Here is a 25,282-nt window from a genome sequence, read left to right on the forward strand (position 1 = left end):
AGCTGAGGATCATATTGCCTAATCATTCTCAGCTATATTCTCAAGTAAAACCTTCTTAGGAATAGACAGGTGCATAATATAGAGCACAGCAAGGGAATAGTCTGCTCCCAACAGTGATGACAAAGAAGCCACACAGCAAGGGAAAACTCTTATGTAAAGAACTAGAAAACAAAAGGTTGCTAAGAAGAGCAGTGATTTCCATGAAAAGATCACTAGAGGTCTGAATCCCCAGTACATACAGTTGTCTTTATTCTTTGATCTTCCTTGGCTCTGAAAATCTGGCTTAAGCCACAGTCCTTGACAGCCCCAGGACATAAGGATTTGATAGCTCCCAATTCCATTACAGTTTTTTTCTCAGATCAATAAAGTGACCTTGAAGGAAACACACTTTCCAATGTTTCCATTTTCTTGTAAACAAAATGGGAATGATACCAAGTTTCCATACTTGAAGCATGAGGACAAAGCCCTCTGAGGATGTGAGGTGCTAAATAACAAATAGGATGGAATGTGTAATTCTATCCATCATGCCTCAGCACTTGCTGTGCCCATTTATTACTACTTTTCAATTTCTAAAGTGATGGAGAAATGGAATTTCCACTAATTTTTCAAGAACTTGAATCTTATTATTATAATCTTGAGCTTTATGTTGCTGATATATTGTAGATATAATTTTTGTGTGCTCCAAGAGGTTTTCTGCTCACAGGGCATTGCTGTAAGTTGTGGATAATTTATTTTCCCCTGCTATTATATTGTGTAAATTACCATGTTGGCAATATTTTAGCCTCTCACACTTTGAATCAATGCCCAGAATAATTCTAACAAGATTTTGATTCTCTGGAAGCAACCTCAAGGAAGAAAGCCCTTCAAAATGCCTGCATATTCATTTAAACTTCAGCTGGAAAAAACATCTCCTCCAGGTCAAGTGTAAGGTGAATCTGAAGGGCAAGTGATACTTGTCTCAGCTCCCTGCTAATATCTATATCCTCCTTTGCTGCCAGAAATAATCAAGGGGACTTGCCAGTTGAGTACACACTCCTAGACCTTTCTACCTCAGGATGCAAGTTCTAGAAGTGGAATCCAATCTGAGGTCTGCCAGAAACCACAAGGAAATGTTTGAGTCCAGAGATCCAGGTGCATCACCAAGTCTAGGGCCTAATTTTATCACCCAAAGGAGATACTTTGGTTTGCAGCCCAAAAGTGGCCCATTTGTTAGTATTACAGGTAATCAGGATGGGTCAAAATGGAAACTGGCTTGCCAAATGAGGTCCAGCAAGTTGCTAGGGAAGTGGCCACAGTGCCTTGTGGTTGTAGAAGGCCCAGTGAAGATGTGACCTGTATGCAACATTTTATTTGATTTTGAATAAAAACATAGCCTTATATAATAATAGGAAAAGAGAAAACAAAAGAGCATCTGTTTTGTTTTACCTCCCCTAAACCCACCTCTACTCCATATTAATGGAGAAAAGCTTTTTGAACTTATTACTGGAAGCCCAGGGACCCAACACTGCCTCTATCAAAATCTCCCAGCCTAGATGCAGAGCAGGAGTTCTCCATTCTTAGGCTGACGATTTCAACCCTGACAAGCTGAGTGTCTCGGGGAGATATTCTTTTTTAATATTCTTGATTATGATAATGTGGGATATATCATTAGTGCTGACTTCCTGGGAGGTTGTGAGAATTCAATAAGCAAATGCCTGTGTGTTTTGCCCAGCATATGAAACAATGAAAGTTATTAACTATTACTGTTCATAATAACATGCCATTATCATTGACCTAAAGTCAACAATAAGGATTTTCCAGCAATACAGGGAAAGAGGCTAAACCTCAATATAGATGACTGTTTTTTTTCCTTAAGAACCTTCTACTGCAAATCAGGATTGAGTATGGGTCCTGGGGTAGGACGGCTGCAGCTACAGGAAAATTAATAAATAGGCTCATTTCCTACTAACATGCTCCTTAAAAAATGCATATCAATTTTTATTTGTTTTAGCTAAGCTCTTTTTTTATCTAGTCATGCTCCTATCTAAAAATGCAAAAGAAGTTTGAGAAAGGAAGAAAAGAGCCCTTAGAAGTACTTTTAAATTTCTTCCAGTTTTCTAATGAACTTAATAAGCTCCCCAGACACATCTTACAAAGTAAATAAACCTTCAAAAATACTCAAGTAATTTTGTTTTCTCCAGTGTACAGAGCATTCTAGGTGGCTGGCAAGATACATCACCATCAGTTTTACAAGTGTTCTGTTAGCAGTGAAGGGAAAATCACAAGAGAAAACACTTTCTCTTTGATGTCTTTTAATGTATTTGGATGGAGTTCTGTTGCATGATTTTTCGCTGGAGCTGTTTCTCTGAATTTTCACTTCAGATTCCCCTTGAATAATGATAATTCTAAACCTTCCTTCTTTCACTGCTGGGCAGGCCTAGCAGATTTTGACAGTGCCAGAAACTTGCCAAGACTTTTGATCAAAGAAATAATGGATTCAATTGAAATCAATGTCACTCTTTTTGCTATCTTTACTCATTTAGTGAGTGCTACTGTAAGAAGGGCTCTGCTCTGGGCCCAGGGATTATGAGAAATAAGTGAAATTGCTTGAGTTTTGCCATCAAAGTCATAAACTGCATCTGAACAGCAGAAGAAACATCAGACTCCAGGACAGAAGAAGCATAAAACTTGAACTGGAGATTCATAGCCAAGAACAATTATCAAAGGTGGCGTGCACTCTGATGGTGATCAAGTTCATGTCACCATTCTTAACTGGCCAATTGGCTTCCTGCAGACCAGATTTCGAGAATCCCTTGCCTGGAACTCATAACTCATTAGTTCTACCTCTAACCTTTCTAAATCAGAATACCTGCAGGAGGTCCAAGAAAAAAAATTTTTTTTGAGACAGGGTTTCACCTGGCTGTCCAGTCTGTAATGCAGTGGCATAATCATGGCAAACTGATGCCTTAAACTACTGGACTCAAGGGATCTTCCTGCCTCAGCCTCCCGAGTAGCTGGGACTACAGATGCGTGCCTCATGCCTGGCTAATGTTTTAATTTTTTGTAGAGGCAGGTGCCTAAGCTAATCTCAAACTATTGGCCTGTTCCTCCTGTGTTGGCCTCCCAAAGTGCTGAGATTATAGGTGTAAGCCACTGCACTTGGCTAAAATCTTGATTTTTAATAAAATTCTCAGATTCAATTAGAGAAAAAAAATGGACTTGAAATGGGAACTGACACTGTAACTCAGGAATACTAAATATACACATATTTATTACATATAGAATTATTTCCAGGCAACATTGGAAGATTCTAAGAGAAGTCCCTTAAGTAATTTAAATGCAACTTTATGTGCTCATGAATACCTACAAAACAACAAAACTGTTTAACCCTGAAAGGGATGAGAACAAAGTTAGGGTCTTCTTTTAGAAAGTGACCAGTCACCTGGTGACTGACTTGTGTGACCCTGCTGTAATTGTTTCCTGCTTTGCTTTTAGAGTGGATTGAAAAGTTGTAACTCTAGCCACCATAAACAATGTACAACTATAAAACTGAGGGGTTTTCCCCCTTAAATATTCAAGAATTCATGTTTCTGGTATTCATTAGAGGGTTCTGAGAATTGGGCTCCTTCAGAATGTTAAAACTTTGCAGTAAGAGGATGAAACTGCGTAGGGTATAGAAATCAGGCACCATCTTCTGCTCCATCCAGTCTGCAAGGCTGCCCTGCATCTCAAGTGTCTGGAGAAGAAATTTCACCTACAGCTTCGAGGTCAATTTGCTCTGGTTTAAGTGTGGTATGGATGACACAAATCTATCCAAATGAGTTCCGTTGCCTCCTTTGCAGTCACTATAATCCATTTCCGTGCTGTTCTATATTCATGAGCTAAATAGACATCATCATCTCTTGGAGCTTATCTTCTCAGGAAAAAAGCTCCAGTCTTTAAATTATGACTGATTCACAAAATTTTGATTTCCTGGAGCAGAAAAAAATACAGGAAATTGGGCATAGTTTCAAATACAGTCTTTAAACCAGAGTCTAACTCATCTCAGCTTATTATCTTGCACCAGAAGATTTGTGCATTGGCTGTTTTGGTTGGATTGATGGGTATATTATGGGAACAAGGACCAGAAAGCCATCTGGACTCCAGGAGTGATGGAGAATACCTGCCCCCAAGTAAGTCAATAATAAAACAGTGCTCAAGGCTGGTGTTATTCCTAAGAGATGAGAGAGAGTGGAGAAAATGAGTTCCTTTTTTCTAGAACATAGCAAAGTGGCTGTAGATAATATTTTTGGCTTGTTGACTCTTTAAAGGTATAGTAAGTGTCCAGGAGGGTATCTGATTCAGCTTTTCATAAGCAATGCAGAAGTTATTACAGGTCTATATTCCCTATGTGACTTTTTCTATCTACAGATCAGAAAGCCAAAGTGTAAACTGGGATCCTAGAGAGTCATGAGAGCTGCGGGGGCAGTGCAGCATGCTGAGATGAGCTCTGTCTGTCCCTGTCAGGACACTTTCTCACCGAGCCTAGCTCCAATCATTATGCATCATTATCAGTAGGAGATGAGACAAAAATTCTGTTAAAAGGGCATATTTTCAACTATATCTGCAAAAAATGTAAAATGCAAAGGTGAATATTTTCCCAGTAAATAATCTCCAGTACCAGCAAAGAGTAAACAATGAGTTGATTCTGGAGGAGATACTGAGAGAATGAGAAAAGGCTGAATCCTGCTGGGGAACCCCTTCTGCAGGACTAAGCAGGGCAGCGGTGGGGGGCACAATATTTCCTCTACAACATTTGAACAGTGGTTTCCATGACGTCCACTGCACCAAGGAGTATATCCTACCCAGAAGAAGATCAAAGTTACCTGAAGCTACTACTAGTACTGTGTTTCCAATTAGCCTGAATAATAAACAGAGAATGGCATGATGTGGGAAGACTTAAACTAATAAATGTACCCATAGCTTTTGACACAATGCAAATCTTGAAGTTATTAAAGGTTCAGTTCATCCAAGCACTTTTCTTAGCTATTGAGACTAGAGTTCTATTTTATTTCTCCAAGAGCACTCAGTATTGAATAGTCTAATAATCGCATACGGTCTTTACATTGGAACACAGACACCCAGCTATAAGATGCTACTGCTTTTAGTGAAAGAATCTTTTTTTATACCAAGGAGGAAAACCTGGGATCCAAGTTGGTCCCTGTACTCCTGAGGGTTCCAGAGACTCCTTCAGGGAGGCTATAAGATTGAAATGATTTTCATAATAATACTAAAAAGTTACTTGTCTGTAACATTGTGTTCATTATGTATTGATGGTACAGAAGCAGTAGTAAGTAAAACAGCTGCAGCCCCAGCAAGAATCATGTCAGTTGTACTAGCTGTCCTAATAGGCATGATATTATTCTCTGCCAGACAGTTGCAGAAAGAAATAAGAATAAATGCTGTCTTCACTTAAGAGTTCCCTTGATTAAGTACTAATAATTAATTTCATTAAAGCCTGACCCTTGAATACATAATTTGCATTTATTTGTGTGATAAAATGAGAAGTACACGTAAAGTACTTATGCTGCCTTTTTAAGTACAACGGTGGTCTCAAGTAAAAGCACTGGTGTGTGTGAACTGTGAGCTGTTCTTGTTGATTATTTCATGTAAAATGGTTTCTACTTGAAAGAACAACTGATAGACAACTACAGTTACTCAGATTTGTGCATTTGGCAATAAAATGAAGGTAGTAAGCTTTTCATGTCAAGGAAAACAACTAACATTATGTATTTCCAATGAGAAAACTTTTACTTTCAAGTGAATAGTATGATTTTGAAAAACTTGTACAGGCACTCTTAGCTTGACAGCTTCCCGATACTTAAGACTTTTCTGAGGTTATCAGTGATAATGTTAAGAAATATGAATTTTTTTTGTATAATGAAGTGTGTCAACATTTAGAAAAAATGATCAATGAATGATCCATTCAAAGTACAGGATAGACTAGTGGATCGTTATTTAACAGAGGATAAAAAGTACATTTTTAACATTTCAGGTGCCACACTCCAACTAACCTATGGGAAACTACCACTTGCAAAATTTCGTGTTGTATCAACAAAGAATATCTGCAATGATTTGAGAAGACATGAAAATATTCCTCCTTTTTACAAATATACATCTACATGAGACCAAATTTTCTTCTTATACTTCACCTAAGTAACAGAATCCAACACATTAAAAGCAGAGGCAGATATAAGAATGAGAAGTCCATTTGACTTCTGTCTACTAAAGCAGCCATCAAAGAGATTTGAAAGATGTAAAAAAATGGCACTTCTTTCACAATTTTTGATTTTTGAAAATAGTTAATTTTTCATAATAATATGATATTTATACTATGTAATGATGTTTTAATAAAATAAACATTTTTAAATGTTTTTATTTTAATTTCTAATATGGTAACTGTCAATAGGTATAACCCACATTTTTTTAAAAAAAGCTCTTTGTAGCCCTTAATAATTTTTAACTGTAGAAAAAGGTTCTCAAACCAGTTTAAAGATCACTGCCCTAAGGGAAGGGAAAATCAGTAGCCTTATTTCCTATTCTGAAAAAACTAAAAAGAGAAAAAGAGAATTACTGCACAGCATAGGACAATGAAGAGTATCAGAACAATTCTTGGTTTAGATTATCTTATTGGTTAAATTGTGAAAGAGGAAGACCATGTTTTGAGGCCCAATTAGCTACAAACACTTGAATCAAGCCATTCCTGGCAAACCTTCTTCCTCTTAGATATGACATGCATGAACTTTGACAGGAACCAAAGGAAAGGACAATGATTTGGGGAGAAAGAGGTAGAAAGAGTCTTCATGGTGGGGATGGTGAAGGCAGGAAATTCATTCTTAAAAACTAATAATAAAGGAGGAGTATCCCAAATAATAAATTAATAAAGAAAAGGAAGACAAAGCACTAACATTTCCAGGGTTAATGGTTATGTGTAGGCTACAAGCTCCACCCATCACATGCATCATCTTATTTAATCAAAAAGGTGATACAAAGAGGTAGCTATTGTCATAGATATGGTATCTAAACATCATTCTTGCAGATAATTTCTTTACAAACTCTTCCTGGAAATTCTGAGGACACAAGAAGATGCTGTGCTATATAAACTTCTCTGAACTCTGAGCACAGGCTGAAATTACATAGAATAAGGTCTGTAAAGCATTCATATATTTATTTGTTTATTTTCTTAATATCTATAGCTATTCATGAAAATATTTTTCCTTTGATATATATTTTTGATACATGTTAGATAGCATTATTATACTTTCAAATTTTGGATCTATTATTGAAGATATTGCAGAATGCTAAACTTTCAGAAGCCATGGTGAGCAAAACAATAAAATGTACAGAATGCAAAATAAAATGCTATCTCATGAGGGAATAGCACAGATATTAATATCTCTTGTGAAGGATAATCTCTGCAGCATTAAGCATCTTAGTTTTTACTTTTGGAAATTCATTATTTGGTACAAATGGTATGAATGACTGTGTGTCCTGTATTAAGGACTGAACTATTGCATGCATGCATTAGTGACTTACAATTATTTAATATAAATACAGATTATCTTTTCTGTGTAATGGTCCGAATAACCTGCCACCCCTGCACTTGCATCTAGGATTGTTTCAACAGAGGGAAGGTAGGTATGCCCGATTTATCTGTGTTCTTTTGTGGGCTGCTGATTGCCAATAGCAGGACTAAAGGAGATGGTTGCTAGTGTTTAATTGTGTACCCTCTGGCTACAGAACACAGTTTACCTAAGTGGTCAATACAGGGATCAAACCTACAAATGAGTCCTTGCTTAGAAGTGAGGTTGACATAACTAAAATAAGCAACCAGCATTATCAAAGAACCCTATAAAAAGTGTGTTAGCATATTAAAATCCAACAACTTAATTAAATATCTAGAGGCTACCTTGCTGTTCATTGTCAGTAATTAAACAGACACCAACACTAAGGGAGATTTCAGTTAGTGTCAGAGGCATTTCTCTCATTAAAGTCTGCCTAATCGCTACATCATGATTGCCCCAAAAAGTAACATTCAAGATTGCTGAAAGGATAAAATATCTGTTACTACCTTGCCTAATTATCTGTGGTGTGAATAGATCTGATTTCACAATTTGGGGAGTGGAATCTCCATAATGATTATCTGCAGCAAATTTTTTTATATGAAGGAAAATTTTCCTGAACCTAGGAAAAATTGTTTGTTTGTAACTCAAAGTGTTGAGAATTCGTTTATGTAAAGTTCACATGTAAGTCCTAAGTACATTTTGTTGCTTTATCACAGCTAGAGACTACTCAAATTTTTACCTTTAATTTTCATTAATGTTCCTCAGTTTTTGATTTGCACTTCTCTAGTGATCAGTAATGTTCAGCATTTTTTTCATGTGTTTGCTGGCCATGTAAATATCTTCTTTTGAGAAGTGTCTGTTCATATACTTTTCCTACTTTTTGATGGCGTTGTTTTTTTCTTGCAAATTCTGAATATTAGACCTTTGTCGGATGGGTAGATTGCAAAAATTTTCTCCCATTCTGTAGGCTGTCTCCTGACTTGGATGATAGTTTGTTTTGCTGTGCAGAAGCTCTTTAGTTTAATTAGATCCCACTTGTCAATTTTGGCTTTTGTTGCAATTGCTTTTGGTGTTTTCATCATGAAGTCTTTGCCCATACCTGTATCCTGAATGGTATTGCCTAGGTTTTTTCCCAGGGTTTTATGGTTTGGGGTTTTTATATTTAAGTCTTTAACTCATCTTGACTTAATTTCTGTATAAGATGTAAGAAAGGAATCCAGTTTCAGTTTTCTGCATATGGCTACCCAGTTTTCCCAGCACCATTTTTTGAATAGGAGATTCTTTCACCATTGCTTTTGTCAGGTTTGTCGAAGATCAGATGATTGTAGATGTGTGGTGTTATTTCTGAGGTCTCTGTTCTATTCCATTGGTCTATATCTCTGTTTTGGTACCAATACCATGCTGTTTTGGTTACTGGAAGCTTGTAGTATAATTTGAAGTCAGGTAGCAAAATGCCTCCAGCTTTGGTCTTTTTGCCTAGGATTGTCTTGGCTGTGTAGGGTCTTCCTTGATTCTATATAAAATTTAAATTAGTTTTTTCTAATTCTGTGAAAAAGTTCAATGGTAGTTTGATGAAAATAGCATTGAATCTATAAATTATTTGGGGCAGTATGGCAATTTTTATGATATTAATTCTTCCTATCCATGAAAATGAAATGTTTTTCCATTTGTTTATGTCTTCTCTTATTTCCTTAAGCAGTGGTTTATAGTTCTCCTGAAGAGGTCCTTCATAACCCTTGTTAGCTGTATTGCTAGCTATTTTATTCTCTTTGTAGCAATTGTGAATGGGAGTTCAATCATTGTTTGGCTCTCTGCTTATCTATTGTTAGTGTAAAGGAATGCTTGTGATTTTTGCACATTGATTTTGTATCCTGAGATTTTGCTGAAGTTGCTTATCAGTTCAGGAGGTTTGGGGGCTGAGGTGATGGGGTTTTCTAAATATAAAATTATGTTGCCTACAAACAGACAATTTGACTTCCTTTCTTATTATTTGAATACCCTTTATTTCTTCCCCTTGCCTGATTACCCTAGCCAGAACTTCCAACAGTATGTTGAATAGGAGTGGTGAGAGAGGTCATCTTTGTCTTGTACCCATTTTCAAAGGGAATGTTTCCAGTTTTTGCCCATTCAATATGATATTAGCTGTAGGTTTGTCATATATATCTCTTATTATCTTGAGATATATTCCATCAATACCTAGTTTATTGAGAGCTCTCAACATAAAGGGATGTTGAATTTTATCAAAGGCCTTTTCTGCATCTATTGAGATAATCATGTGGTTTTTGTCATTGGCTCTGTTTGTGTGATGCATTATGTTTATTGATTTGTTTATGTTGAACCAGCTGTGCTTCCCAGGGATGAAGGAAACTTGATTGTGGTGGATAAGTTTTTTGATGTGCTGCTGGATTCAGTTTGCCAGCATTTTATTGAAGATTTTCACATTGTTGTTGTATCTCTTCCTGGTTTGGGTATCAGGATGATGCTAGTTTCATAAAATGAGCTGGTGAGGAGTCTCTCTTTTCAATCATTTGAAATGGTTTCAGAAGGAATGATACCAGCTCCTCTTTGTACCTGGTATAACTAGACTATGAATCCCTCTGGTCCTGGGCTTTTTTTGGTTGGTAGGTTATTAATTACTTACTGCCTTAATTTCAGAACTTGTTATTGGTCTGTTCAGGGATTCAGCTTTTTCCTGGTTTAGTTTTGGGAGGATATATATGTCTAGGGATTTATCCATTTCTTCTAGATTTTCTAGTTTATTTGCATAGAAGTGCTTATAGCATTCTCTAACGGTAGCTTGTATTTCTATGGGGGTCTGTGGCGATATTTCCTTTATCTGTTTTTATTGTCTATTTGATTCTTCTTACTTTTCTTTCTTATTAGTCTATCCAGTGGTCTATTTTGTTATTATTTTTTTTTCCTAAAGCATCGCCTTCTGCATTCATTGATTTTTTTGAGAGTGTTTTCAGTTCTGCTCTGATCTTGGTTATTTCTTGTCTTCGGCTAGCTTTGGATTAGTTTGCTCTTGCCTCTCTACTTCTTTTAATTGTGATGTTAGGGTGTCGATTTGAGATCATTCTAGCTTGCTAATCTGGAAATATCACTCAAGGAGACTGGAGGAAAGCAAAGAGGGGTGCTTGCTCCTTCTTCTGGGATCTCTGACCTCGAGGGGCACAGACCTGATACCAGTAGGAATGCTTCTGTATAGGGTGTCTGACAACCCCTGTTGGAAGGTCTTACTCAGTTGGGTGGCATGGGGAACAGGACCTATTGTTCCATGGTAGAGGGGGTGTGCTTCACTCGGGGAAACCCACTCATTTGGGCTGCCCAGATTCCTCAGAACTACCAAGAGGAAAGGCGAAGTCTGCTGGTCTGCAGAGACTGTGGCCACCCCTCCCCCTAGGTGGCTCAGGCCCAAGGAGATCCGTATTCTGTCCCTGAGCCTCTGGCTGGATTTACTGGAGTTCCTGCAGGGAAGCCCTGCTCAGCAAGGAGGGATGGCTCAAGCTCAGGCCTGAAGAGGCACTCTGGCCAGTCTGCCACAGCTGATGTGTTGGGCTCTGGGGGACATGTCTTGGGACCAAGCCATTCATTCAGCCTTTTTGGCTCCAGCAGGTGAAAAGTATGGTGTGGAGCTAAAGAGACAGATGCCATCCTTCTCCCACTGAGGGAGATTAGCATGTTAGGCAGTTGTGAGCCACAATGCTGGCTGCTGTCCTTTTCCCAAGGAACTCAAATAGCTTAGACAATGGCCAGCCAAAATTGCAGCCAGTATTGGTCACCCCTTGTCCCCAGGGGATTCCAAATGCTTAAGCAGATTCTAGCTCAGAGGCTGTCAAGAGTCTGTGCGGCTCTAGGGTTGGAACTCTAGGCGCCAGTAGCATGGGTTCACAAGTGGCTTCTTCTGATCCATCAGTTGCACAGTTGCATGGAAAAAGCACAGTTTCTTCACTGGGTAGCATACTCACTCGCCACCTCCTTGCCTGGGGTTGAGGGCTCCCCTGCCTCATGTGACTCTCGGGTGGGCTGTGGCACCACAGTACTCTTCTTTCCTCTCTGTGGGTCATGCCAGCTGCCTAGTCAGTTCTGATGAGGGAACCTGGATACCTGGGTTGTTGGTGAAGAATTCATATGCTTATTATGGTTCTTTTTGATGGGAGCCTCCAATCGACAGTTTCTAGTTGGTCATCTTGGCCCTTCTCCCCTCCAGTTTTCTTGATTGTAGAGTTCTTGCATGTAAAGTTTCTTAAGCTTAATTTCACTGCACATGGCAAGAACAATACGTATTTCAGAAGTTTATAAATTTCCTAAAATAGCAAACAAGTTCAGCACACTCAGTATGATGTTTAATTCTGCCTAACTTTGTGTTATGTTAAGAAACATGGTAAAAGACAAGCAGTTCTTATTACAAAGTGCACATCCTTTTGGTAATTTAGCAATGAGCTAAATTTATTAAACCACAAATGACTCACCATCAATCCATCATTTAGCAAAAATTTAACAAATCCTATTGATACAGTTTGGTTCTGTGTCCTCACCTAAATCTCATGTTGTATTGTAATGGCCAATGTTGGGGGATAGACTTGGTGGCAGATGATGCAATCATGGGGGCAGATTTCCCCCTTGCTGTTCTCATCATGATGAGTGAGATCCCATGAGAGCTGGTTGTTGGAAAGTGTATAGCACCTCCCCATTCGCTCTCTCTCACCTGCTACCATGTGAAGACATACTTGCTTTCCCTTTGCACTTCTGCTATGATTGTAAGTTTGCTGAGGCTGCCCCAGCCATGCCCCGTGTACAGCCTGAGGCACTGTGAGTCAATTAAACCTCTTTATACGTTACCCAGCCTCAGGTAGTTATTGGTGTGAGAATATACTAATTCACCTATCAAATATGTGTCATGTTCCTGGGCATTACAGTAAATTCTGCGATTCTAAAACCTCCCCTCCTTCTTCAAGAAACTTACTATAGTACAAGATGTGAAAATTAATGTATTAAAGTATTTTCAGCATACTAAATAATAGGGTTTTTAAGTGTATTTGCGAGTATTTCATGCATTATCCCACCATTTCTCCCTTCTCTCAAACTTGGCCTCCATATTTTAATATTTAGCTGAGTTTAAAGACCTATGATTTTCACCTTACTTACAAGATGTAAGAGCATGAATAGAGTAAAAAATAAATTTATTCCTAGTCTTTGAATTTTTTAAAAAAATAGTACTTGGGAGAATACAAAAGATGTATGCATAGGCAAGAGAATCCAAGGAAACATCACAAATAAGACCAAGGCTTTACTGTTCTTAATCCTCATTCATTCAGATTGGAATCGAATCACCAGGACTGAAAAAGAACCCTGTCACAAGCATTTTTAAAAATTAGGAAAATAATAAGAAAGTCTTTGGGATCAGAGAGCAGGAAATCTGTGCCTCACTTCCCAGAAGAAGTCACAGGGAAACAGTAGGACTCCTGCTCAGATAAAGATAACGGGAGAGGAACAGCCACATGCTACCCATAGGCAAGCAAGGTCTTAAACAGCTTCACCGGGATTTCCTATACTTAATGGTTCACAGAATGGTGGTCATTTATCCAAGGATGACCTAAAGACAGCAGAGAGAGCAATGGGCCTGTGAAGACCATATTGAAAAGCACCTAATGTGGACGAACGAGCAAGTGACTTGGGAGAGCAGAGAATAACTTAGTAGACTCAAATTTTGAAAACAGCACTGAGTAATGTCCCAACAGCCACCAAATTTTTTTCCATGGCTTTGGTATCAAGTCCCTTGGAATATGGACAACTCTGTGGGAAAGGAGACAGCATAAATCCTCATTGGAATTCCTGTTGATCATTCCAGTGAGATGGAGGTGATAAAAACAGAAATTCACTAACTACAAGAGAGAATGACATTTGTACTTCTCTCATATCTGAAATTGTGGGTTGATAATCATAGCCAGCACTTCTGCATAAACTCATTAGCACATAACCAGTTCCTACCTTCCAGATAGTAAGAGCCCTAGCATCTCCTATTTATCAAAGGGCACCTGTGAGCTAACATTGTGTTAGGGCTCATTGTTATTCATGAGTAATTCAAGAGGGTCACAGTGAAAAATAAGCCAGAGCTGGTCATTAAAGAACAGTTAATATTTAAGAAAACTGGTTTTCAAGGAAGGGAAATTTATAAGCAAGAAACAAAATGGAAGGAAGGAAGGAAGGAAGGAAGGAAGGAAGGAAGGAAGGGAGGGAGGAAGGAAGGAAGGAAGGAAGTTAGAAAGTCAAGTCAACATTACATGTCTCAGAGTAAGGAGAGTGGCCTGCTAAGAATAGAACACATATGATGCTGAATAAAATGAAGTAATTTGGCAAGAAATAGTAAGGTCACAAGAACTTGAACCACATTAAACTTTGTGTGACCATACAAGGTCAGCAATAAAAAGCTGAGCCCATGTTAGGAATCTTTTAAATATGTTAATTCCCAACACTTATAAGCAGTCTTAAAGAAATGATTTTCTGAAACTAATTGGCACACCAGATCATTCTTCTTCTCCCTCTTCCAAGCTTCTGTGCAGCTGAAGGCACAGATAATAAACTGCAAAGCAAAACAGCATAATAGGCAAGGAGGGAGACTTTGGAGAGGGGTCTTTCATCACTAGCCCTACAAGAGAATGGCATTTACATGAAATTGATTTTCAGTGGTGAAATTATGCTTGTGATGTTCCATTGTAAATATTGACAGCATTAAAAGGAATGTCTAAAAGATGAGCACTAAAATGTCAGCAGCAAAAGGCTGACCAGTATTTATGTTAAATTCCTCAAATTGCATCCCTTTTTTACATAAGTAGTGATGCCTCATGAAACAAAGCAGATAATTCTCTAGAGCTATAAAGTCAGATAAAATGAATGCTCCTACATTCTCTGTCATGTAGAAAGACATCCACTCCTTCTCACCATGACATAGTTTTGTTTGTTTGTTTGTTTGTTTGTTTGTTGTATTTTGTTTTGGTTTTTGCCCTTCTTTGAGGATTTTCAGATAGAAAAGCTTATACAGTTCCCACATTGCGTTAGGAGGATGAGCAGACAAAATAAATCACCATAAAAATAAAAGAACCTTAGCAACATTAATAGATTCCTGGTATTGAGTTGAGGGTATTGGATGTTGATGAGACTTTGCCATTTAAGCTTACAAACATGTTTATCTATTTAATGAGGAATTAAACTGGCAGCTTGATAGTTATGGGAAACAAACAAAAGAATCAGATTTTGCTGCTTCTCTATTAGTAGTGGTAAAAAAGTGACTAAAAGGCCCAATCTGTGTATTTTCTCTCAGCTGAATTTCTGGAAGCTTTAAGTTTCATCCTTTATCACTTTTTACCTCGACACCTAGCACTTTCATTATGAATTACCATTAGTCTGTGTGCTGTCTAATTCAAGAAAATAAAGACTGCAGTCTTCTGAACGCCAATAAATTTTTTAGAATCATATGCAATTATTTTGAAAGAAGAACCTGAAGAATTTTCCTGGAATTCATTTTAAGAATATTATTACCCACATACTACATTTATTAAGTAATTTACAGCAAAATATTTTATTGGATTACTAATTATATTATAGAACATTATATTATATTTTTGAGCTTGTGCTAAAATATCCTCAGAGTGAATCATAATTCTAAGATTAATAGACTTACAAGTTTTGAAAAAATGAAAGGTTTTCTTTGAAATATTACAATTAGTGCCTTGCATTGCTACTGAATAATACTTTCTCCGGTTATTCTGAGGAATGTAATTTAGAGTGCTTTGTGCAGAATCTAATTATAACTTGGAGTTTTGACAATGACATTTTACATCAAAAGACAAATTTGTTGAGAAACACCAACCACAGTAATTCTGGGACTGTTCCAGAGAGTTAAATACTTTCTGCAATGATCAATAACAAGCATATGCATAAAGGTACAGTTATTGTCTCGTGAGGTCTATAGACTTAAAAATACAATTAGCCATTTATTTGGGGTCAGCCAAATAGTAAAGGTCTTTGTTTACGCTAAGTATTAATGCCAAAATTATGGTGGAGCTTAGTAAAACAGAATAATTGACACAAAAACAGTAGCCCCCCTCTTTGAATTCCCTCAGAAAGCTTTTGAGCTATAAAAAGTGGTGTTTATTTCCTGAGCATCCTGAGGCTGTGGCTTCCTAACATGAAGATAGTAGATGAAATCAATGTAAAGTCCATCAGGTAAGCTGCTGGCTTCAGTGACAGAGTTGGCAGTACCTAGCCAAGGTCGCCTGGGGCAGAACTGAATTTTGAACACAAACCTCCTAACTCCAAAATTGGGTCTATATTTTATAATTCTCCTGATTATCTCAGGAAAGGAAAAGACGGGGCTTTGCTGGTTTGTTTCATCGTCCATGTGTTTGTGTGTCTGCCACAGCTGCAGGCTCGGAAATGAAGAAACTGCCTGCTTCTTGAGAAAGGAGTTGAGAGCATAGGTTAGAAGCTCAGGGTAGCCTCATAAAAAGAGCCAGAATTGGAGCCTAAAGCCAAGGTTTAAGGCCTGACTGAAAGGTTGTGTTAATGATCGGTGACTGTAATGCTAGTGTTCAATAGGTAAAGTGCACTAGAAAGGTAATGAAGATATGCAGAATTTAGGTGTCTGGGCAAATAATTTAACCCCTAGATCCTGAAGCTGGAGAATAGACTAAAATCACTACGTAACACATAATACCTTTTACATTTGTTATTAAAAAAAAAAAAAACATTGATTTTTCTTTATTTTTTCATCTGTTACATGCTTCATATGTTTTGAATCAAGCTTAGTTTAATCCAAGTTGTGTGCCGCATAAATATTAAGCTCTCGGCCGAGCGCGGTGGCTCAAGCCTGTAATCCCAGCACTTTGGGAGGCCGAGGTGGGTGGATCACGAGGTCGAGAGATCGAGACCATCCTGGTCAACATGGTGAAACCCCGTCTCTACTAAAAATACAAAAAATTAGCTGGGCATGGTGGCGCGTGCCTGTAATCCCAGCTACTCAGGAGGCTGAGGCAGGAGAATTGCCTGAGCCCAGGAGGCGGAGGTTGCGGTGAGCCGAGATCGCGCCATTGCACTCCAGCCTGGGTAACAAGAGCAAAACTCCGTCTCAAAAAAAAAAAAAAAAAAAAAAAAAAAAATATTAAGCTCTCAATAAACATTGTTCAAAGAATGAAGTTATCCTTGAACAAATGAATAAATGAAAGATTTCATAATATAGGATATCATTTTGTAATTGATAGTGAAATCAACAGGGATCAAATTGATTCTTTATGTTTACCACTGTTTCTTTGTGACTACATCTTGCAAGTTTGTCTAAATACAAACACAATATAACCAATCTTCCCTAAATCCAATCAATACTGTTTTTCTCTTGCCATCTACTTTGAACATCGTCTTCTGCGGATACAATCTGTTTGTCCCATTGGTAAAGGTTAGTGCCTCCCAGATACTGTCTGCTTCTGAAAGACCGGAAATGCATCTTTGTAGCTACACCTTAAACAATTAGCCACAAAGGAGCTTGTTTGGCTAGTAGGCAATTGGTAGAGTTGCTGAAGGGTTCATCTGATGTGATCTCTAAAACTACCAACCTGTAAGGCCAGTTTGGCTATCCAAGTACCATAGTCATTCTGGTTATTAAATCATACTGTCTAAAAATGATTCTAGTCTGTTGCTGTGAAATTATCCTAAAAGTAATTGAACTGAGAAGATGCAACCCCAGTGTGTGGTGATGACAGAACTGTCCACTTGACCACAATAAGCATGCCTCCACCTACCTCATACTCAGCTCCTGGAACCCACTGCTTACACTCGACAAGAGGTCAGAAGAGAGAAACATCACTATCAGGCTGTGAAAAATAATTCTCTGGGTTCAAAGTCCTGTTTGAATTGTTGGTAGGCTCCTAGCAAAAACAAGACAATGTGGCAGCCAGGAGGCCAGAAAGCTAAGCAGCAAGACTTTATGAGATCTCTGAGGGGAAGGTAAAGAAATTCTAAAGACAATCTTTTCCCGTTTTGAATTTTTCCAAGGACGAGGTCCACTGTGACAGAACTTAAAGATAATATCATGGGGGAGAAGAGACAAGGTTTGCATACAATTGGTTGAGGCATAAATTGTGGAGCAGGGGAAAGCAAAACATTTATTACATATTTTATATTGGTTTTGATAGATTTTTTAGATACAATCTTTAAGCCAATTCTAATGAGTGCCAAGTGTGAAAAACATCATAGATCATGGGGCACATATTTGGAAGTGCCTGTCAGTCTAAAACTACAGATCCGGAGATAAAGCTGACTTTGTGTTTCCTGTAGAATGTCCTTAATGTGTTTCTGAGATCAGGAGTCATAAATGTAGTATATGTGTGAAAGATATATGAAGAAAATTTTAGCATTGGAGCTGGGTCAGCAGGCACTCAATTGAAGCCCAACCATTCAACATTTATGTTACTTACCAACTGACACATGCTTACGAGCTTAATGGTATTAGGTGGCTCCATCTAACACAATGGTGCTTTTAGCCAGTTTCTTAAAAAACTCATTTGTCCCCGGTCTGGTCCCCTCTCGCAGCCATGCCCGCTAGCCATGAGCACTAAGCAGTTCAGCAAGGGCCTCTCACACCAGCTATCAGCCAAGGTGAAGAGCCTGCTCCTGTCCAAGTATGATCCCCAAAAGGAGGCAGAGCTCCGCAACTGGATGGAGGAACTCACCAGCCTTTCCATCGGCCCCGACTTCAGAAGGGCCTGAACGACAGGATTATCTTATGTACACTCATGAACAAGCTACAGCTAGACTCAGTCCCCAAATCAACCGCTCCATGCAGAAGTGGCACCAGCTAGAAAAACCTCTCCAACTTCATCAAGGCCGTGGTCAGCTACGGCATGAACCCCCTGGACCTGTTCAAGGCCGACGACCTGTTTGAGGGTGGGAACGTGAGGCAGGCGCAGGTGTCTCTTCTTGCCCTGGCGGGGAAGGCCAAGACTAAGGGACTGCAGAGCCAGGTGGACGTGGGCGTCAAGTACCCGGAGAAGCAGAAGCAGAACTTCAACACCACCACCATGAAGGCGTGAAGGCCAGCCAGTGTGTCATCAGGCTGCAGATGGGCACCAACAAATGCACCAGCCAGTCGGGCATGATGGCTTACAGCACAAGGAGGCATCTCTACAACCCCAAGAACCACAACCTGCCACCCATGGACCACTGGACCATCAGCCTCCAGATGGGTACAAACAAGTGTGCCAGCCAGGTGGGCATAAGCCAGTGGGCTGTGGGGGAAGGGGTTCAAGGCCATATCGCAATATGTGTAGGGTGAGGGTTCCTGCTGCCATGTCCAGGCTATGGGCCGAGCTGTGCTGGGGAGAAGAGACCTGGGCTTGGAAATAACTGATCCTCGAAGCTTTTCGCTTGCCTTGCCTCTTCCCCCTTTTGTCAGCTGATCAGTTGTGGTTTCTGTACCTGCAAAAGTTACAAAAGAAAAACACATTTTTTTTTTTGCAGAATGGGATGGAGACAATGGAGAGAGTGCTGGGAAATGAGTCCCTGGGAAAGGGGGCCTGGCCACCATGTAAATATCTCAGGCTCCCACATGGCTGGATATCCCTAGGACCCTCAGACCAACAGACCTCAGACCCTCAGACCTGCCTTGGAGCCTGGTGGGGAAAGTGAGGCCTGTACAAGGAGGTGGAAGTCTGAGTTATTGGCGCTAAGCCTGACCGCCTCTTCACGCTAACCCCCACCACTGTGGCCTCAGTAGTTTTTTGTTGTTGTTGTTAGTTGTTGTTGCCCAGGCTGGAATGCAGTGGCGCGATCTTGGCTCACTGCACCTCCACCTCCTGGGCTCAAGGGATTCTCCTCCCTCAGCCTCCCAAGTAGCTGGGACTGCAGGTGCTCCACCACACCTGGCTAATTTATTTAATTTTTAGTCGAGACAGGGTTTCACCATGGTTAGCCAGGCTGGTCTCGAACTCTTGGCCTCAGGTGATCCGCCTGCCTCGGCCTCACCAAGTGTTGGGATTACAGGCATAAACCAACACACCCAGCCTCCCAGTAGGTTTTAAAGAGACCCCAGCCCCTTTCTCCCCTTCTGGGCTTGACCAGCTATACTGCTCCATCTCCCCTGGCTACACACACCCCCGCCAATTACTACCCAGGAGCCCCCACCCAGGGGCCCTGCTCCATGAGATAATGTGAAATACAACTGTGGACCAAATGCAATGAAACCTATGTTTGTAAAGAAAAAGAAACCTCATTTGGAAGCAAATGAGGAATCTCCGCTCTATTAGAGATGAAGCAATGCACTAGTCTTCCCTTATCCTCAGTCTTGCTTTTCCATGGTTTCAGTTACCCAAGATAAACTGCAGTCCAAAAATAGGTGAGTACAAGATAAGGTATTTTGGAAAAGAGAGAGAGAGGAGAGAGAGACCATATTTACAAGAGTTTTATTATACTATATTGTTCTAACTGATTACTGGTTATTGTTTTTAACATCTTACTGTATCTACTATAAATAAAACTTTATCATGAGTATGTTCATATAGAAAAAAACAGTATATACAGGGTTGGGTGCTATCTGTAGTTTCAGCCATCCACTGAGGGTCTTGGAACATGTCCCCTGTGGACTGGGAGGGGTTACTGTACTATATCCCCAGCATCCGCTGAGCTAGGAATGGAATTACATGCCTGAAGCAAATCACCACCCTGGCTCAGTGGTCTCAATGGCAAACAGGGGTGATGCACCACCAGACGCTCTGTGTGACCGCATCTGCAGGAGGACAAGTGCCTGAGGAGTTGTGGATGGAGTGGGATGGGCCTGGGAAACACCAGCCTGGAGACCACGATGGTGAGGAAGAAAGGAGAACGAGAGTAGAGAAGAGAGAAAAGGTGGAAGGGGAAGAGTGGGAGAGTCAGGGAGGCAGGAGAAGAGCCACTGCTGCCCAGGAAGGGGGCAAAGCTACTGGAGGGCATCCCAATCCCAAAACTGACATAGCTCCCTTATGTTCCTGGTGCCCTCTCATATATAAAAACACTCTCTGCAGGCCGGGCGTGGTGTCTCACGCCTATAATTCCAGCACTTTGGGAGGCTGAGGCGAGTGGATTACAAAGTCAAGAGATCGAGACCATCCTGGTCAACATGGTGAAAACCCATCTCTACTAAAAATACAAAATTTAGCTGGGCATGGTGGCATGCACCTGTAGTCCCAGCTACTCAGGAGGCTGAGGCAGGAGAATTGCTTGAACCCCCAGGGCAGAGATTGCGATGAGGCAAGATCGCGCCATTGCACTCCAGCCTGGGTAGCAACGAAACGCCATCTCAAAAAAAAAAAAAAAACAAAACACTCTCTGGTAAGCACAAATCGTTCTTCTAGTTGTCAACTCTTCCCTTGACTATTTTAAGGACCTAATGAAATGAAACTTATGGGTGAAGAAAAGAGATTTATTATGCGGTTATTTCAAAAATATAAACAACAGCCACACACCCCTCAGTGTTGGTGCAGCACTCTACCCTGCCAGTCTCTTTTTGAGTTACTTTAAAAACAAATACAGTTCTGGAATTCTCTCTGTGAGCAACCTAGAAAAAAGAAAAATGATATGGTGTAGCCCCACTCCAAAGTCCCAGTAACCTCTACTCACCATGGTCTTTCTCAAACTTTATGCTTATCTTACTTAATTATATTTTCTCCTGAGAAGCATGAAATGTTACAGAATTGGAAATGACATCAACTAATCTATATACCTTATTTTATACTAGAAGGAGCTGAATCCCAAAGCCATTAAATGAGCAGTTTTAGGTCACACATAGGTCTGATGATGAAAGAGGATATTAACCCAATTTTGTCATCACCACTGCACTATAAAGGGTGGTACCTCTACATACGTACAGCACTATCTGTAGGTCATTAAATTGGCCATTTCTTCTTATTCACACAAGAAAAGCTTTTTAGAAAACGCTCAGTTATATATATTTTTTCTGAATCCATGATTCTTTAATCTCCTGAGACAGGCTTCGAGAGAATACAGAGCTTATAGACAAGTCTTAGGAGTGTGATTTCTTTCATGTTTATAGTCTTATAATGAAATATGTATTAAAATGTAATTACCAGTATTTTAGGTTGATTAAAAAAACAATTTTTGCTGGAATATTGTGAAATTTATGGAAAATAGATGATTATATTCAAGGTTTTAAACACATTTTCCAGCTCTTATTTTTGGACATTTATTTAATTTTTATTTTTAAAAATCTTTTAATCATCAATCTATTTTTAAATAAATTTTACAATATTTCACCAAAGTATATTCCACTTAGTCTTCAATGAGAACCTGAAAGACTAAGTACAAGTTAAAAGAATGGCGTTACTGTCATACTCATATGAAGAAGAAAATATAGATATATAGTCATTAGTTTTGGGACTGTGAAAAATATAACTTTTCTTAAGTATTGTTTTGTCTTTACAAAAAGCAATGTGTAATTCTCAGTCTGAAAAATTTCCACTGATGAAAAGTATATTCTGTAAAAGGTTACAGTTAAGGAAAATGTTAAGCATAGGAATTTACTGCCATCTTGTGGAATGTTTGCTGTTACATTCTGAAATACCTTTCTCTCCTTTGTTGTCAAGAATGTCATTTTTGTTACTATTAATTACAGAATGATTCGAGAGGTCCCCAAGAACTAATCAGAACTAATACCTGTCTATAAAACAAGACCAGAGAAGACTCATATGTTTCACATCACAGAGATTTGATTCGTATAGCTTACCTACCACTTGTTTCCAGTCATTTACTCATCTACTTTTCCTGTTAAATGGATTTAGCATTTAATTTGATACATTTTACTTATCGAGGATTCAGATTGAGAGAAGAACAATGTTAGAGAGTTGATTGGCACAGAAAAGAGCAAAGAATATATTCTATTCTGGGATGCTTAGGGCAGTCCAGGCATCCAGGACAATTGTTAATAAGATAGGTCCTTACTAACCAAATTTGGTCCTGGGATCAGCATCAGCTGGGAAATTTGAGAAACTGAAAAGACTTGGACCCCATTCCAGGCCTACTGAATCAAAATTTTCATTTTTACAAGATCCTCAATTGATTCACATGCACAGTAAAATTTGAGATGTACTAGCATTGGTCACCATATATCATTTTATTTACATTTTTATTATAGCGCGCGCGCACACACACACACACACACACACACATACCACAGTTGCTTGGAGACGTGGGAAAAGCCGAGAATCAAAACACTTGAATTCAAGTCCATGTTACTCAATTTGTGCATCTGAGTTTAAGCCCCAGAATTTAATTTTTGTGGACTTGAGATTTTTCATCTATATCATAGAGAAAGATGTTTCCAGGTGATTCTAATGTCCAGTCTCATTTAAAATTCTTTGATTTATTATTTATGCATCAGTTGTTCATTTAGTTGAATACCCATGCATCATTTATTCATGCATCAGCAACTTAATTGTTTGTCTCAGTAACTCTGATCACAACCCAATGATTAAGTTTTAAATTCACAGCTGGCAAGCTGGTGGCCCAGCAGACATGTTTTTCTAGTAAGAAAGTTATTTAAAATTTTTGAAATTATCTACCAACATTTTTAAGAATCATTATTTCATATCAACTCTATGGATTTTCTATTTCTCTCCAAAATCAAAACACCTGTCCAAGCTCACACTTCCATATGGAAACAATTACCTAGGTCTGAAACCGTTTGCCCCAGTCTCCACCCAACCCTTTCTTGACATTAATGCCTGGTCCCGCTTGGCCTTGGGATCAGTAACCTCTGGCTTAAGCAGTGTCCTCAATTAAGACTTTTAGCTTGTCCAAAAGCTGTAATAGACAGACTGAATGAAAACTTGTATTCCTTTACAAGCTCTAATCTTCAACACTGAATTGTGTATTTCAACATGGTATGAATAACCTTTTTATGTACCACAGTACTCTTTTATGACTATTAAGTATTCACAGCATTAGACTGAGAATTGACTTGTTCACATAGACCCAATTTACTAATTACCTCTCTTAGCCAACTTTTACATGTCCACATGTATAAAAATGCAAATAATAGCCGGGCGCGGTGGCTCAAGCCTGTAATCCCAGCACTTTGGGAGGCTGAGGCGGGTGGATCACGAGGTCGAGAGATCGAGACCATCATGGTCAACACGGTGAAACCCCGTCTCTACTAAAAATACAAAAAATTAGCTGGGCATAGTGGCGCGTGCCTGTAATCCCAGCTACTCAGGAGGCTGAGGCAGGAGAATTGCCTGAACCCAGGAGGCGGAGGTTGCGGTGAGCCGAGATCGCGCCATTGCACTCCAGCCTGGGCAACAAGAGTGAAACTCCGTCTCAAAAAAAAAAAAAAAAAAAAAAAATGCAAATAATACAGTTCTCTCTCTATTCAAAGGTTACCACTAAGCTCATGCTGCAGGAGAGGAAAAAAAATCTATTTTGGAGGGCCACCGACTGGACTTATGAATTAAACTGACATAAGACAGATTAGCAAGAGAACGATGTACCAGTCTTACTTGAGTTATGTGTGTACCTGGAGTCCTCACAACAAAGTGAAACCTCAAAGAAGTGATCAGAGCAGAAAGCTTATACACCATTTAAACAAAGCAATGAAAGATTTGTGAATAAATGACAAGACACGGGTGGTTGGGCTAGGAACAGTAAATTGTGGGGTAGTGATTAAGAGACATATTGGGGAAAACTAATGGAAGATAAGGGTTATTTTAGTAAGGTTGTTTGTACAGATGCACTTCAGCATTGATTTCCAGTCTCTGCTGATAAGGATGTTCTCTTCCTTGTACGGGAAGGGCACCTTCCTTTGGTAAATTTTATAGCCTGTGTTTTAGGTGGAAAAGAGGAGTTCAGAAAGCCCTTCCCATATCTGTTGTTTCTCAAGTGCCTTCAGCTCAAAACGGTCAATACGCCACAGTAGTAATTTTTGGGTGGCATGTCCTGAACTCCTTCAATGAAACAAGCAGAAGCCATAGCACTATCTTTTCTAGAGAAAAAATAAAAACCTCCGATCATTGGTAAAGGTTTTTCATGCAACAGGTATTTATTGAGCAATGTGCAGGGAGACATTACAGCTTTGAACAAGACAGACACACTCTCTAACCTCATAAAATGTGCAGTCTTACAGGGGGGACATACAATTGCGTAAGCAATTCCAGTCATCTCTGATGGTGGTTATGATAGAGGTTGTCATAGCTTAAAACAAACGGTGTGAGCTGGTGTAAGAGTTGGAAACTTTAGGGGATTCTAACGTCCTTTAAGCTGAGACCTGGGAACAATAGCAGTCATTCAGGGAACAAGGAAGGAAGAAGGTTTCTGGAAAGAATATCAGGTGCAAAGATCAGGGGTGAGAGCGAGAGCATGGCAAGGAATGAACTGAAAGATAAACAACGTGGTTGGAATGGAAAGAAAGAAGACGGAAGATGGTATAAAATGAGCCTGAAGACTGGGCAGTTTCTAGACATTGGCCACTCCCCTAGGAGCTATGAGAAATCACCGAAAGGGCTTCAGTGAGTGGTCATCTTTGGGCCTTTAAAGTAGTGCTTTCATTCAGGTATACATCTAACAGCTTGGATAGTCACAGATTTTACAGGTATCAAATAAATTAATAAGTGCAGTACCATCATATCCCTGGAGTCTGATCTCATGTTCACTGTGACTGCATC

General features: G+C 39.4%; 1 pseudogene; it reads left to right on the top strand.

Moving 5' to 3' along the window:
* The first annotated feature begins 18,182 nt into the window (after window positions 1–18,182).
* Window positions 18,183–18,909, top strand: LOC101030572 (calponin-2 pseudogene; annotated as a pseudogene).
* The last annotated feature ends 6,373 nt before the right edge of the window (window positions 18,910–25,282 follow it).

Source organism: Saimiri boliviensis, chromosome 5 (genome assembly GCF_048565385.1).
Source record: "Saimiri boliviensis isolate mSaiBol1 chromosome 5, mSaiBol1.pri, whole genome shotgun sequence".
Taxonomy (NCBI): domain Eukaryota; kingdom Metazoa; phylum Chordata; class Mammalia; order Primates; family Cebidae; genus Saimiri; species Saimiri boliviensis.